Source organism: Phyllopteryx taeniolatus, chromosome 19 (genome assembly GCF_024500385.1).
Source record: "Phyllopteryx taeniolatus isolate TA_2022b chromosome 19, UOR_Ptae_1.2, whole genome shotgun sequence".
NCBI classification, from domain to species: Eukaryota; Metazoa; Chordata; class Actinopteri; order Syngnathiformes; family Syngnathidae; genus Phyllopteryx; species Phyllopteryx taeniolatus.
The window spans coordinates 14,541,727-14,555,843 of record NC_084520.1 but is presented as its reverse complement, the minus strand read 5'-3'; the positions used below and the strand labels follow the sequence as shown (position 1 = coordinate 14,555,843).

The following is a 14,117-nucleotide window of genomic DNA, read 5'->3' as shown; positions in this document are numbered from 1 at the left end:
CATGACCGTGTGTGTTTAGATGTGTTTGTGTTTGTTTTCAACAAGTAGGGAATGGGCGTGAGCGGTCTGTCTGAGTCCAAGCCGGTTACCTCACGGCAGCCGGTGTCTCGGATTAGGAAGGAAGGGAGAGTCATCCGATTAGCTAAACGAAGGCAAGCTGTCGCCTCCTCCTGCCGCCTGCCTGCCCGCTTGCCCGGCCGCCCGCATGCAGAGCACAGGGCGTCGGGTGAAAGTCAAAGGTCGCAAGTGTGTGCGTGATGGTGGCCGATGCATAATTTGTTATATATTTATTTTTTGTCACAACCTTATCAAGTTGTACGAGAAAGACATTGATGAATTGATTGAATTCATTTGACGGATGGCTTAGTAGCTTGATTGACTGGTTGACGGATTGATTTCATATTATGGATCGGTCTAAGATTGACTGATTAACCTGATACATGAATGAATTGATCTCAGTTCATATAATGCATAGGTTGATTGATTGCTAAATCAGCTGGTTGGCTCATCAATCGATAGTTTGATGACTGAGGGCTGGACAGAAGGACAGAAAGAACGATTAATGGAGAGGCAGATAGATTTATTGACTGACTGATTTTATGTTATGAATGTGTAAATCGATAGGTAGCATGACTGATTGATGTATTATCAAAGATCAATTATTTCATTGAGTTCATATAATAGATAGGTAGGTTGACTGACTGATTGATGAATCGATCAGTTGTTAATCCATTGATGGGATTCATATTTTGGTATGATTGCGGGCCAGATGGACAGAGAGCGATCGTATTATTGATTGATCAGTGGATTAACCAACAGCTCAATTAACCAATTAATGGAGTTGATATCAAAGGTTGATAAACTGGTATACTGAGCGATATTTTAACCGATAGATCAGTTTATCGATCGAGTCCGTTTCATAAATCGGCAGGTGGATTGATTGTTTGATTTCATACTTTGCACATATGGCTGGCCAATTGGACGGAGACTAGGTGCAGTAGGTAGATTGATTGATTAACTGACTGATTCAATTTTAGCTGCAGTATACGTATGCGGCTATTTGATTTCTGTGGTATGATATGTCGTATTGCACATTTGTAAGAAGAGACAGAGCTGGTGGAATAAAAATCAATCAGGGGATACATGAAGTGTTATGCCCAATGTGTGCTAGTGGCTGCCAATGACAAAGACACGAGCCTGATATTTTCAACGTGTTTTGAGAGGCTGTGTTTGAGTACAGGAAATGAGACCATTTCCTCACGCGTTTTCTGTGTTAAAGTGGCATCTGTATGTGAGTGAGGGGGGTCAATCAGACTGAATGTGTTTGTCCAAGCTGGGACACGTCCAGCGCTCAGCGTGCCAAAGCCTGTTAGTCATGCTGGATGACTGAAGCGGCAGGTTTCAGGTTTAAATAGCGGCCGCTGCTAAAGTGCTTAGAATGACAGTTTGTCCTAAAAGCGAAAGCGAAAAAGTTTGACGTGGAAGGAAAGAAAGGTAAAGTTTATTCCATTACAAACGCTACCATGGTACCAAACCCCCACAAAATGTTATGAACATTTATGACAACATTAAACAAAACAAAAATGATATTTTTGAAATGGATTTTTAATTTCAAAACAGATTTATATGTAGCATGAAAGTAATATGGATATTGAATTCTGAGTATACAGAATGAATATGAATTTTTTTTTCTTGAATTAAAATAAAAATGTATTAGTTTTTTTCTTCATTCCAGTGATATGATTTTTTCTATGATTATAATTATTAAATGTTAGTATTCAAATTGAACACATTTATTCTCTTGACCTTACAAATTTAGTTTATGCAATGTTAAGATTTTATCCGAATAATTTTACACTTCTTTGTCTTATAGAAATCTGCCTTTATTTTGTAATATGACAACTTTTTGTCTGAAAAAACCCCCCACAAATATAATTATATAACTTATAATTTAATTGCCATTACAGATTTTTTTCCACATAAAAATAAGACTTGATTCCCGTTCTTATTCCCGTAATATTATAGTTTTTCCTTGAAAACATTTACAATTGAAATGATTATAATATTACAACTTTGTCCGCTTAACCTTATAAGTTTTATTTAATAACAACGCCCTTTTTGTCTTGTGCAAACTTAGTTCTTGTAATAGGTTTTTCTTACTTAAAACTGTCAAAACAATAATCATTTTTCCTGATTTCTTCTTTATGATTCAAAATAAGAGCATTAGCTGGAATTTCAGGTAATTCCCAGGGTACAGCTTCATAATCATTTATCATAATCACCATGTATGCAATTAGATAAGTCCCATGGCAACAGAATGCTTCTCATCGCACTAACACACCGAGATGTTCTCAAAAATGCAAAGTAACAGGGGGCTAATTAGCTGTGTACCCTTTCCAAAAATGGAACTATTTAATTTTTATGCTTGAAATAGGATCACTTGATAGCGTCTGGGGTCCGCTGATTGCATAAAATAACACCATTTCCATGAATTACGATTGCCGCAACGTTACGAGGGAGAAATCGATCTTGTGATTTGACATGTAAATTCATAATGAGGGGGCTGCCATTAAAAGTGTTGAGAAGATTTAAAGTGCTGCGGTTTTGCTCGCGTGGGGCCACCGGGGCCGTGATTAGCCCCCCCCCCCGCAGCTGCTGGCGTCGCTCTCTGCGACAGTGACAACACGCGCACATGCTAATTAACAAACACTTTTCCAACGTGACATTTCATCCGAGAACGATCAACGACGGATGGAAGTGCTCGACATGCCGTCGCCTGCACTTAACGTCCGGCCGTGCTCGCTTGTCTTCAGTCTTGGGCGTCTCGAACGTGACGCTAAGTAAGACTGATGCTCCCTCAGATGGAAAATTCTGGAAGAAAGCACAAATTGAATATAAAGAAAACAAATACAAATAAAGAATAGCTTATATATAATTGTAAAGAAGTAACCAGCCCAGCAAATTTAAACTGTTGCTAACCAAAACAGCAGCTCTTACCAAAACCCTTAAATACTGTTTAAGTTAAATTGGACCTGTTTCAACATTAGACATCAATTTAAAAAAAAATACCCTAAATGTTATTCCTTTATCCTGAAATTTGAGGACTTATCGCAAAGTGAGCCAAAAGATGAAGACATTTAGATATTTTGTTTGTGTAGAGCTGCCCTGCGATTGGCTGTTAACCAGTTCAGGGTGTACCCCGCCCAGAAAATGGATGGATGGATGGATGTTTGTGTAGACCATATGTGCCAAACTGAAGGCCCGGGGGCCAGATTTGGCCCGCTACATCATTCTACGTGGCCCGCGAAAGCAAATCCTGTGCGTCTATAATGTTGAGAATTAATATTACAACCATTTTTGTGTTCCAATCCCATTTTAAAACAAATTGAATAGTAGTTGAACTATTACTGATCTCAACAGTAGTTATCCGTCCATTTGTTGTGTATTTGCAATAACATGAGACGATTATGTGCACAGTTATATGGTTTCATAGTCATAACGACCCTCTGGGGGAAATCATGACGACGATGCGGCCGAGATAAAAACGAGGCTGTTCCACATCAACTTTGACCCGTGACTACTAAACGGACTTTAGATTTTACCAGTGTGTGCTAAATCAAGGAAAATGGTGAGAATCTTGAAACTGTGAAACTATAGATGCCAAAAATATGTAATTTTTTTTTTTTTTTTTTTTTTTAATAGGGGATTGAATTAGTCCTGAGAACTGTCTGTGTGTCCACCACATTTGCACAGGTTTCCACAGAAACAAGCACCTGTTGGTCTTTTGAAGGGTCCTGAGGGAATCTCGAAACAGCAAGTCACACCGAGGTCAATGGGTGTACCTGAATAACCAAGTAACAGTTAGTCTTATACTAATGTATTTGTCTCACCCAGTCTGCCACAGTTATTGCTGTTTCTTCAGAACAGTACCTTTTATTTAGTTTTAAACTCCACATCTCAGTTTATGATAAAAATGCTTTTCTACTAATACGGCCCCCCAATAGAAGCCTGTTTCTGTCGGCAATTGGCAAATCAACACTTAATGGGTAATAGATAGAATAAATACGTTGACATAACTATTATTTCCTCGCTTTCGGGTTACGTGACAGATTTAAGCTCAAATGCTTCCACAAAGCTTTTAGGCCTCCGCAGACTGAATTATTGTTTAGTGAAACTGCACGAAGGGGCTGATTGCAGTAATGATGTTTCCATTTTCATCTTTAATGTTAATCATTAGGGCTTTCTGTCTCTCTCTTTGTATTAAAATCTGCTCCTCTCAACATTCATCAGGAAGACTGAAGTGGCACCTTGCATCCCGCATCCAGTCCATTTATCCATTTCGACACGTGCAAATGAGGTGCAGTTGCACCTACGACAGATTAAACCGGAGCCTTTGACAAGCGAATGTCGTCCATTTCCAGATTGCTGATAAGACTTATCAATTATAAATTGACGCTTTCCAACAAGCTTTAAAGGCAGTGTGGGTGTTTGCATTTTGTTTTAGGCGTCTTTCACCTTCATTTCCAGGGGAATTAAGGTGTTTAGTTATATCTTTATTCAAATCAAGATTTTTCCCCCTGTGTCATCTGCAAACACTATTTGGTCCCTGGTCTCTTTGGCATCTCTTGTGAGGTGCAGCCTTAATTTGAACAAATCAATTTTTGGAATCATATTTAACAATGTTACTAGTTTAATTGCACTTTATTGTCCATTATAGGTGCTGCTGTTTCATTTAGCAACAGAGTTCAAATGGACTCAGCAGTTCGCTTCTGTGTGAAGTATCCATGAAGTGAGATCATTAGACAGTGGATATAAAAAGTCTACACATCCCTGTTTATATATATATATATCTATCCAATGTAAAACAAAATTTGGTCATTCAATATTTACCCGGAAAACTAAAATACTTTTTTTTATCCGTTTAGAAATGCGTGCTTTTACTGGACAGAGTCAAATCTTATTAATTAATACATATAATATAAATGCACTGATTAAAAATAATGGATTCCCTCTAATAAACAGCTGCAATTTGAACCCTACCGCTGTGAGCTGTCAATCAGGAGACGCGCGTCATTACGAATGAGCAGGGCCAAATTTTACTGGAATTTAACTAGATTAAAATTTAAATGCATTAGTTAAGGCCCTAGTTTTAGTGAAGTGTTGTCTTTTCAATAAGCTACATGTCAATGTGCCTCAGGACTCTTTAATTTCTTGTTTTTTTTTTAATCCATTTTTTTGGGGGCAGACTTGACAATCTCCACACCTCAGGGTTTCTGACTCACATGCTCATGTCCTTCTCAAGGGCCTGTTGAGCAGCACTATTCTCTTTTTTGTTGCACTCAGTCCATTAACAAAGCCTTGATATCCCCCCTCCCAAAAAAAAAAACAAAAAACGTCCCACCTCGTTAATCAAACGCTTTGTGGTACAAGTTGTTTGCTGTCGTGCTGGTGGTGCGTATCAAACGTTGTGATGCTTTTACCAAGGCATTGGTTTGCCCCCCCCTTCAAATTGTCAGATAAAAACAGAACGCCAATGTATATCTTTCCACATTAAATCACAAGAGCATGGCAATATCGTGTTTGTCCTAAATGAATATGCAAATTTTGACAAAAATGCAAAATATATCTACTTTGAGGTGTTTTGATAACAAGTCTGAGAAATGTTGTCATCAGAACGCCTCAAGGATCAAGAATTATAGGAAATTTTACATACTATATTTATTGTCATGTTGAAACTAGCACGTTATCAGGGGCCTGCCTTATCTCATGCACGTGAGTGGCTATATTTTGCCAAGCCAAAAAAAAAGCGAGCGCCCAAAACAAAGCATTTATACTCGTGGTGGCAGTACTGCATAAACTGCACTGCGTGTATGTGGCGCATGGTCGTATCAACCAAACACAAATACAGTGGTACCTCGACAACTCATTTTGATATACAAGCTGTCGCTCTGCAGTTGTTGTTGTTGGTTTTTTTTTTTGGTCTTGAGTTGCCAGGAAAAATTGGAGTTACGATCGTTAAATGGTGGAAATGAACTTCACAACAAGCAGCAGTTTTCCAGATAGTGAAAATTCTTCAAAAAAGAGGCCAAGTGTTTGCTTTAAGCTGTTCAATGTCATTCACAGTTAAAGACCATTTCACTTTGTGCATTAAAAAACATACAAAAGTCCACTAGCTTAATGCTAACACATAATGGAAAATGCAATAGACGGCTAATAAAACGAATAGTTATAACCCTTTAAGCAATAGATACTTGAACACAAACGGTGCAGCCACACATATAGACAGACATAATACTGACAGGCACATATTCTTTATCCTTTGCGAAGAACGACTAATATTACTGCAGTTTACTGAGTCAATTGAGAAACGCTTCTTCCTGTGTGTTCCTATGTAACTACACACTTGTTTTCATCGACTTACATTTTTGAAAAAAATCCAGAATCCAATGAGACACTCTGCGGTGGCCGCCTGCAACAAGGCATGCATAATGATTTTCCGACCAACTGACCTTCATATTCCTAAATTTGAAGTCTCGATCCTCTTTTCGCATGCGTGATGGCGTTTGATGGTTTCAGTGCTCGCGTGTTGTTTTCGACAGCTTGTGCAAAAGATTGGATTTACATTCAACAAAAACAACCAAGTTAATTGTTCCTAACAAGATTATGCGCCTGCCGGCCAAAACACAGCCGGGAATCTGCATTTCTGGCAACCCAAAGCAGGAGAAGAACCACCGAAGCGAATCGGCCAAACTTATTTTCACGTCGCATGACAATGTTTTCATTCTCTCCCACCGATTTCCAATTGTACATCCACGTTGGACATTCAGGAGTGTAATGAAGACATTGGACGCATGAAAAATGTTCCTTAATTTAACAACTCACAAAAGCGAATACAAAAATGACAATTTTAATTTTTTTTACCGTTGACTCTAGACTCTACTCTATTGTCTAAAGTGGGTCAACAGTTTTTGTTGGGCCACTTTTTTTTTTTTTTTTTTAAATAAAAGTTTACAAGTGTGTTTGAAAGCCAGCGGGAGCTTAAACGAGAACAGTTTTATCCATTGTGGTAAAAGGTTCCGAGAGTGGCTGCCCCAGTTTAAATATCCCAAGTAGCTTTCTCTCTGATCAGCGCCTCTCACCAAAATATCTCCAATCCTGGACCCAAATAAGAAAGAATTAGTCAATATTCACATGACCGTATACTCTATGCGCTTTTCCATTCTTCATGGCGATGATTCAGCATGTCCTCTGTGGAGGCTGATATATGACTTGACTTTTTAAAAAAATCGGGGTCAATTATAAGCTCTAAAGTATGGCTTGGAATGTAAAAATTGGGAGTGGGAGATGCAGTGTGGTTACTGGTTTTACTTTCAACAAGCAGGATGCTTCCAGCAACAGCCCTACTCTCCAAGCAGGAGAGGGCAGAGGGCGAAGGAGAAGTGGCAGTAAAACAGGCCAAAATCCAGATATCGGGGAGTAATACTAGGTGGGGTTTAACCTCATGAGAGATTCTTATAAACATACTCAGATTGTAAGGTTACTGTATATGTCTTTGGAGAACATCTTTTTTTATTTATTACCATTGCAGTGAAAGTCAAGATGCAGTGAGTGGTAAAGACTTTTACTCACACACTGTCAGCAAGGATTTGCACTCCAGATAGTAAGAAAAAAAATAAAATGTGCGCCTTTAACGTGTGTGTCCCCCCCCCCCCCCCGCCCCCCTCTTCATGGGAGAATGCATGAATGTTTATCTCTGCGAGCAGGAGACTGCAATTGTGCGTATGTGTTAGTGAGTGAGAAGAAGACTACGTCAAGTCACAGTGTGTTAGCAGTGTTAAGTCTTGCCCCTGGCTGCGTGTGTGTGTGTGTGTGTGTATTTGTTTGTGTGTTTGTGAGGGAGATTACAGTAGCTGGTGCCAACTTCAAAGTGTGGTGTTGTGCCAGGTCAGCATGTTTACACAGTGGCATGTGGTGTGGTGACACACATACACACACTGGGAGTAATGCACTTACATTTTAGCACACACACACACACACCCACAACACAAATGGCCCCGAGCGCATCTGTCTTTATCAGTGGTCCCAGTGAGTGAGGGGAGACGTTTAATCAGGGTCAACTGGCAGCTCTCGGCATCTGACTGATTCCAGCATCTCCCTCACTCGGTGGCGAGAAGCTTCGGCCGGACCGATATTGCTCGGCACCGCACCGGTGCCCCCAAAATGTCTTGAAAATTGGAACGCCGGAGGCTAAGAAATAGTTTTACGCTCGCATGTTTTATTTAAAAACGTTTTTCTTCTAGCTGCGGGTAACATAGTCAGTTCGTGCGACATTCTGAACTATTTCTTTCACAATTTGAAACAGTTCGTACGTGCCTTCATGGCTGTGAATGCTTTTGTCAGAAATATCTCAAGAATCTCGTATTAATTAGCCTGGGTGGTCCTGTCTCATCCAAATGAGCCACTACTCACCCCCCTTTAAAGGGCCAATCCCGCGTACGGTTTCGTTACCATGACAACTAAGGGTGGAGCAAGTTGGTTTGCTACGTTGTTCAGCCACAAATCTACAAGTCTGTGAAACCCTGGTATAGACTGTTAATAACGTCACAACATTTTAGATTAGGATTAAGGGAGTGACATACACCCCCCTCGTCACTTCACAAGTAGGGGGAAGTGAACTGGCAACCATTCATTGCATGTATTCAGTTTTTTTTATTATTATTTCATTTTTCATAGGATTTAAACTGCTGTGTACAGTGGAACCTCAATTTAACAAACTAATGTGTGTGTGTGTGTGGGGGGGGGGGGGTCGCCTGTTAAATCCGATTGTCCGTTAAAAGCACTTTTTTCGTGGTCTAAAAACAAAAGTAAACGGTTCAATCTAAAGCAAAGCTTTGTGGTTGTTTCAAATGTGCAAGTCTCTTTGTTTTACGTTAAGTTTGAAAGTAAATGTAATTAATCAGGGAGTGTCAAAAATGTACTGTATATGTTCTGTATGTGTGAGTGGCAACAGCTGGGATCATTGTAAAGAGCAAAACGACACATCAGACCCCCCAAAAATGAGACTTTGGTGGGATAAAGGCCTTGCTGTTGTGGTGTTTTATGAGATAAGAAGGCAGATTTATTTCTCTGCAGGGCAGTAAGAACTGCAGTTCTTAATTTTTTTTCTTGGGTTTCTCTTCAACTCTGCTTTTGCTCCCTCCCGAATTGTAAAATCGCCATGTCTTTGAGAAAAGGCAACCATGCGGGAAGCCAATTATTTTCAGGTCATCAATTATTAGAGCGCGATCTCTGCCTTCCAGTTCTCCCTGCTCTGTTCTGATGTTCTGAATATTTGACAGAGTTGTCAGTCTTGACGCCTAATTGCTCTTTGTTGCTCTTTGTCTGCCCACGAACTTGACAATGTTTGTCCGAATCAGAAAGTTATTTGTTACGTTTTCAGGATGATTTATTTGACATCTATTGTGTTTGTTTGTTGTCCTGTTTACTGCCTGTGCATCATTGCAAAATGGTTGTTTGCTTATTTTAAATCACATAACATTTTCTTCTTCTGTAGCATCCCTTAAAAAAAAACAGTGATTTAGTCTTTAGACCAGTGATTCTCAACTGGTGGGTCGTGGACAGGTAGTAAATGTGAGTACGAATGGTTGTCCGTGTCTACATGTGCCCTGCGACTGTCTGGTGACCAGTTCGGGGTGTAGGCTCTGAAATAGACACAACTGCTTCAAATAAATGTCTAGTACGCTGCAGTCAAGTAACTAAACGCTTAAACAAGGTACCACAACTTTTAATGCAATGGAACTGAATGGAGGTTTCCGTTTGTGTACTTGGTCATTCAGTTAGTCATTTGTGAAATGATGACTCATTCCCACACTCAAGACTTAACCTGGTTGGGCATCGTTTGAATTTGACATGATATATATTTATTAATGTTTCAGCTAAAAGTTACATATAGCATTGTTAAAATCATTATTTGGGACTGTTTTATCACGTCAAATGGTTTATATGTGCAACTTTTAACTTGACTTCCTGTTTTTGAGCGTGCAGCCTTTTAATTTGAAGGGTACGCACCGAAACTCAGCATTTTGGCACGAAAAGTAACTTCACACAGCACCGGTGAATTTATTTATTTATTTATTTATTTTTTAATGGGTGGAACCAAATGCTATAAAACGCCGATTTCCTTTCTTTACCCACCAATGAGGCACAAGGTTAGTGTTCGTGATACTGTGAGACAACGTTTATGTGAATTTTCTCCCAATTCATTGTGATGTAAAGTTGCTACGCTCAAGTTTTAGCTCAATGTTAAGCTTTTTTTCTTTCTTTCTGTCCGCGGCTCTTACGTTGGTTTGAAGACTAAAATAAACGCTAAAAGCAAAAAGTACAGGCAACCGTTTACCTTGTTAGCTGTCTCAATGTTAGCATAGACACATTTTATTGTTTCACTCACCCAGTTGACTGAGAGTTGACTTCAGTGAAGCTCGGAGCGCGTCAGACGCTAGACATTGTGAAAGCCTCCTTTTGCACAATATAATCTTATTCCAAGTGTAGCACCGAGGCGACTGGTCATTTACTTTATCATAGTTAAGACACACTTTTGCCATTAGGCACAAGCACGTCTTCGTGCACGTTCTTCTTCGTTGGTTTTCGCCGCTTCTTCGTTGGTTTTCTGCACTTCTTCGGGGTCGGCAGACTAGGCATCGAAACTGGGAACCAAATTTATTTTTTTTTTTTTAACGATTCCGGGAGAACCGGAACGTTAGTCCCGGTTCCAATGGGTTCTCGATTCTCGGTGCCCAACCCTAATGATGAGTAGTTAATTGCGAGTAGCTCTGCGCACAAGCCCCCCCCCCCCCCGCGCATGCCAATCTGAGTCCTTCGCAATCCTCGGATTTGTAGCTGAGCTCAAGTCGACGGCGTTTAAGTGGTGTTGGCAGAAGAGAGATGCGCGCTAGCCTGCGCCCGCCTGGTCTAGGGCAGTGTGTCAACCCTGCATCGTGGGACTGGGAATTAGAATCAGAATCATTTTTATTTGCCTAGTATGTCCAAAAAACACACAAGGAAGTTGTCTCCGGTAATTGGAGCCGATCTAGTACGACAACAGACAGTCAATTGACAGAGAACACTTTCGAGACATAAAGACATTGAGAAAAACAGTAAATCCCTTCATATTGGTGGTCCGACAATCGCAAATTCACTTTTTTTTTTTTTTTTTGAGGGGGGTAACCCTGTCCTCTGTTATTCACTGAAAAATTTACCTATTCACTTATTTGTCCTCTGGCAAAGCCATGTCTGATATAAAAATATTGCTTTGGTGCCATCTTGTGGCATCTTGTGCCAAGGAACCATGTTCAAGTGAGGGGAGGAACTTCATTTAGTCAGGCCGGAGCCTTGTCTAAGAGAAAAGAGTGCTTTTCCGGCATCCTGGCTACGCTAGGCAATTACAAATCTTTTTGGATGGGTGTCAATTACTCGAAGCGTTTCCATATTATACCAGGTGTTCACTGTAATTAAAAAAGAACATTATATTCAATTGAAAACCAGTAGAGCAATGAGAATATTGATCATTTTCTTGCATTCAACAAATTGCATTTTATATGAAATATTAAGATCAGTTCAGAAGAACGGGAGATCAAAAAATTTGGTTAAATTAAAAATAAAATACTGTAAGTCAATGTGGCAATAAGACACCATTCAGTATTTTATTAAACTTGTTAAGGAATGAATTTTTTTATTTGACTCCTCAGCAGACATCTTAATAACGCACATTGGATGCCCACATAGAGTTTGAACCATTGTCTCAGTCCATCTTGGCCCTAAAAATTGATAGCTTCATCATCCCCAAACTAAATCATTGTTAGAATATTTACGGTGGGGAAGGCATATCGCGCAAATTGAAACGGGTGATGACATTAGAGGAGAGGTTAAGCGGCGGGAATGAGATGTGGGCTGTATTGCCATCCGCGCAATTATCCCATTGTGGAAGTAATGAGGAGCAGAAAGATGACCGATCAACCGCGGTGCGCTGGTGGCGCAGCGATCCGTCATGCTTAGCCACATAGTTACATCACGATAACAGCAGGCGACGCATCAGGGAGGTTTCATACTGTGTGTTAAAATGAACGGATGGATTGATGACACGGTCGATGCGTCGACTGTACAAAGCCGGGGGGACATTTGACACTTTTAATTGACACATTTGACACATTTGACCTTATATTGCTATCAAGTAACATTGAGCTCCAACATCAGCAAAAAACCACGCGAATCATGTTCAAGGTAATTTCATCCGCTAAAATCATTGCAAAGTTATCATGATGTCATTCAATAAAAGGGTACGGAAACGTTGCCGCTCCAACAACATAAAAATGCTTTAATATTTCACAAAAACAAACGACTATGGTTGAATTGTCTTTCCAAAGAGCCAGGAGTGATGCAGTTAAAAAGCAGCTGACTAAACAGTGTAATTGGCAGATATTGGCAGTCGCACACAATCTTACCTTTGTGGCTGACGCGCTTCTTTCTGCAAACTTTAACAAAATAGCTCTACTCAAATGTATCTAACTTAAATATTTTCACTCAATATTGTCGAAAAAAACTTCTAGACTTTCAATCTTTAAGGGACATAATACATGACGGCTTCTGGAGGAGGCGGAGTTTTATAACACTTTCTAACGTTCAAGAGTATTAATACATTTGTTCAAGCTATTTTCGAAAGTTTGAAATACTTAAAAACGTACAAATAACAGACAACATGAGAAAAGACCAATAGTATTGATTTACAAATAAAGTAATAATAAATAATAAATGGAATTGACCATTTTAGGAAATACATGGTTTCCGCCTGACAACGACTACTATGCGTAAATTCACGCAATGCCAAACGCTTCACGTACTCTTTGTGGTAACTGTGTATGCCATACTCTACTCCTTGGCCAATTACCATCCAAATTAATTTGAAACTCTCGTTCCAAGGTCAAATGATTACCTATTGTTGCTTTAAAAACACAGCATCTATGGTTACATAACAACTGTATTTCTTTGAAATCCATAATACAAGTTGAGTAAAGTGTCATTTTCAGATAATGAAGTCCCCCCCCCCGGTGAGTTACTATGACTATGGCAGTAATTGATATGAAAGGGATTTAAATGAATTCTAGGCCTTGAATGAGAAAAGTCCATTCAGATTTTGACAAAGCGTACCCGCTGGATGACATGCTAATTCCTCTAAGTGAAACATATACAATTGGAAACGCCATGGAAGTCTCCTCAACTGACCTGACGTCGCAACTCATTTCAATATCGCTTTCTCGCTTTGGTTTTGAATTATTTATCAACAGTATAATTAAACAAAGTTATGCTCTTGTGGTGGAGAAAACACAGCAAAACAAATGTGTACCGCTCCCGGCAATTTGACGCCTTATTGCATAATTTCTGAGCATAGAAGATGCGTAATATGCTGCAACATTTATCTTGTGTCGCTCTCACCATAGTTGTCATTTAGTTTTACATGGTTATGATTTGACTTTTCTGTTGGTCTGCGTATTTTTCACATCACAGTTTGTTTTATCGCACTCATTTTTGGCCTCTGTTTCTGTAAACTTGCTCTTTTCTCACAAACTTTAACCTGCGTCACTTCGTTTTCGTCCTATCCGACACAGTTGGTGAATCGAAGCTGAATCTGCAGCCACATTTTTGTCCATTGTGTCTCGTGTGGTCGAACAATAACAGACTGATTGCATTTGGAAAATAAGCGTCCTTGGAGGCAGATGCGTGGAAATCCCACAAATTGCTCGAATCATCCGGCGGCACTTGAAGTGACATAACCGCAACAAGTGTCGGCTTTGCTGACACCACACCGTCATGTTGCCAATTTGTATTCCGGCTGTTGAAAATATTCCAATTACAGCTCAAGTGCATAGAAAAGCCAAGGCGATATAATAGGCAATAGTTAGGCAAGTTAATGATGAGATATAATAATAGAAAAGAGGGCTACAAAAGAAATAAAGGAAATAAGCTACAATCCAATAATATTAAGTATACTTTTTAGGAATCAGAGTTGGGTAGTAAGTCACTAAATTTACTCTGCTACATTTCTGTATGTAATGTTGGGGGGAAAA

The 14,117-nt window shown here is 39.6% G+C and overlaps 1 protein-coding gene across 1 annotated transcript in view; it reads left to right on the top strand.

Annotated features, from left to right (window-relative positions):
* Window positions 1–14,117, top strand: part of LOC133469362 (protocadherin-15-like) — a 131,873-nt gene that overhangs the window by 31,401 nt on the left and 86,355 nt on the right. The window lies entirely within an intron of this gene.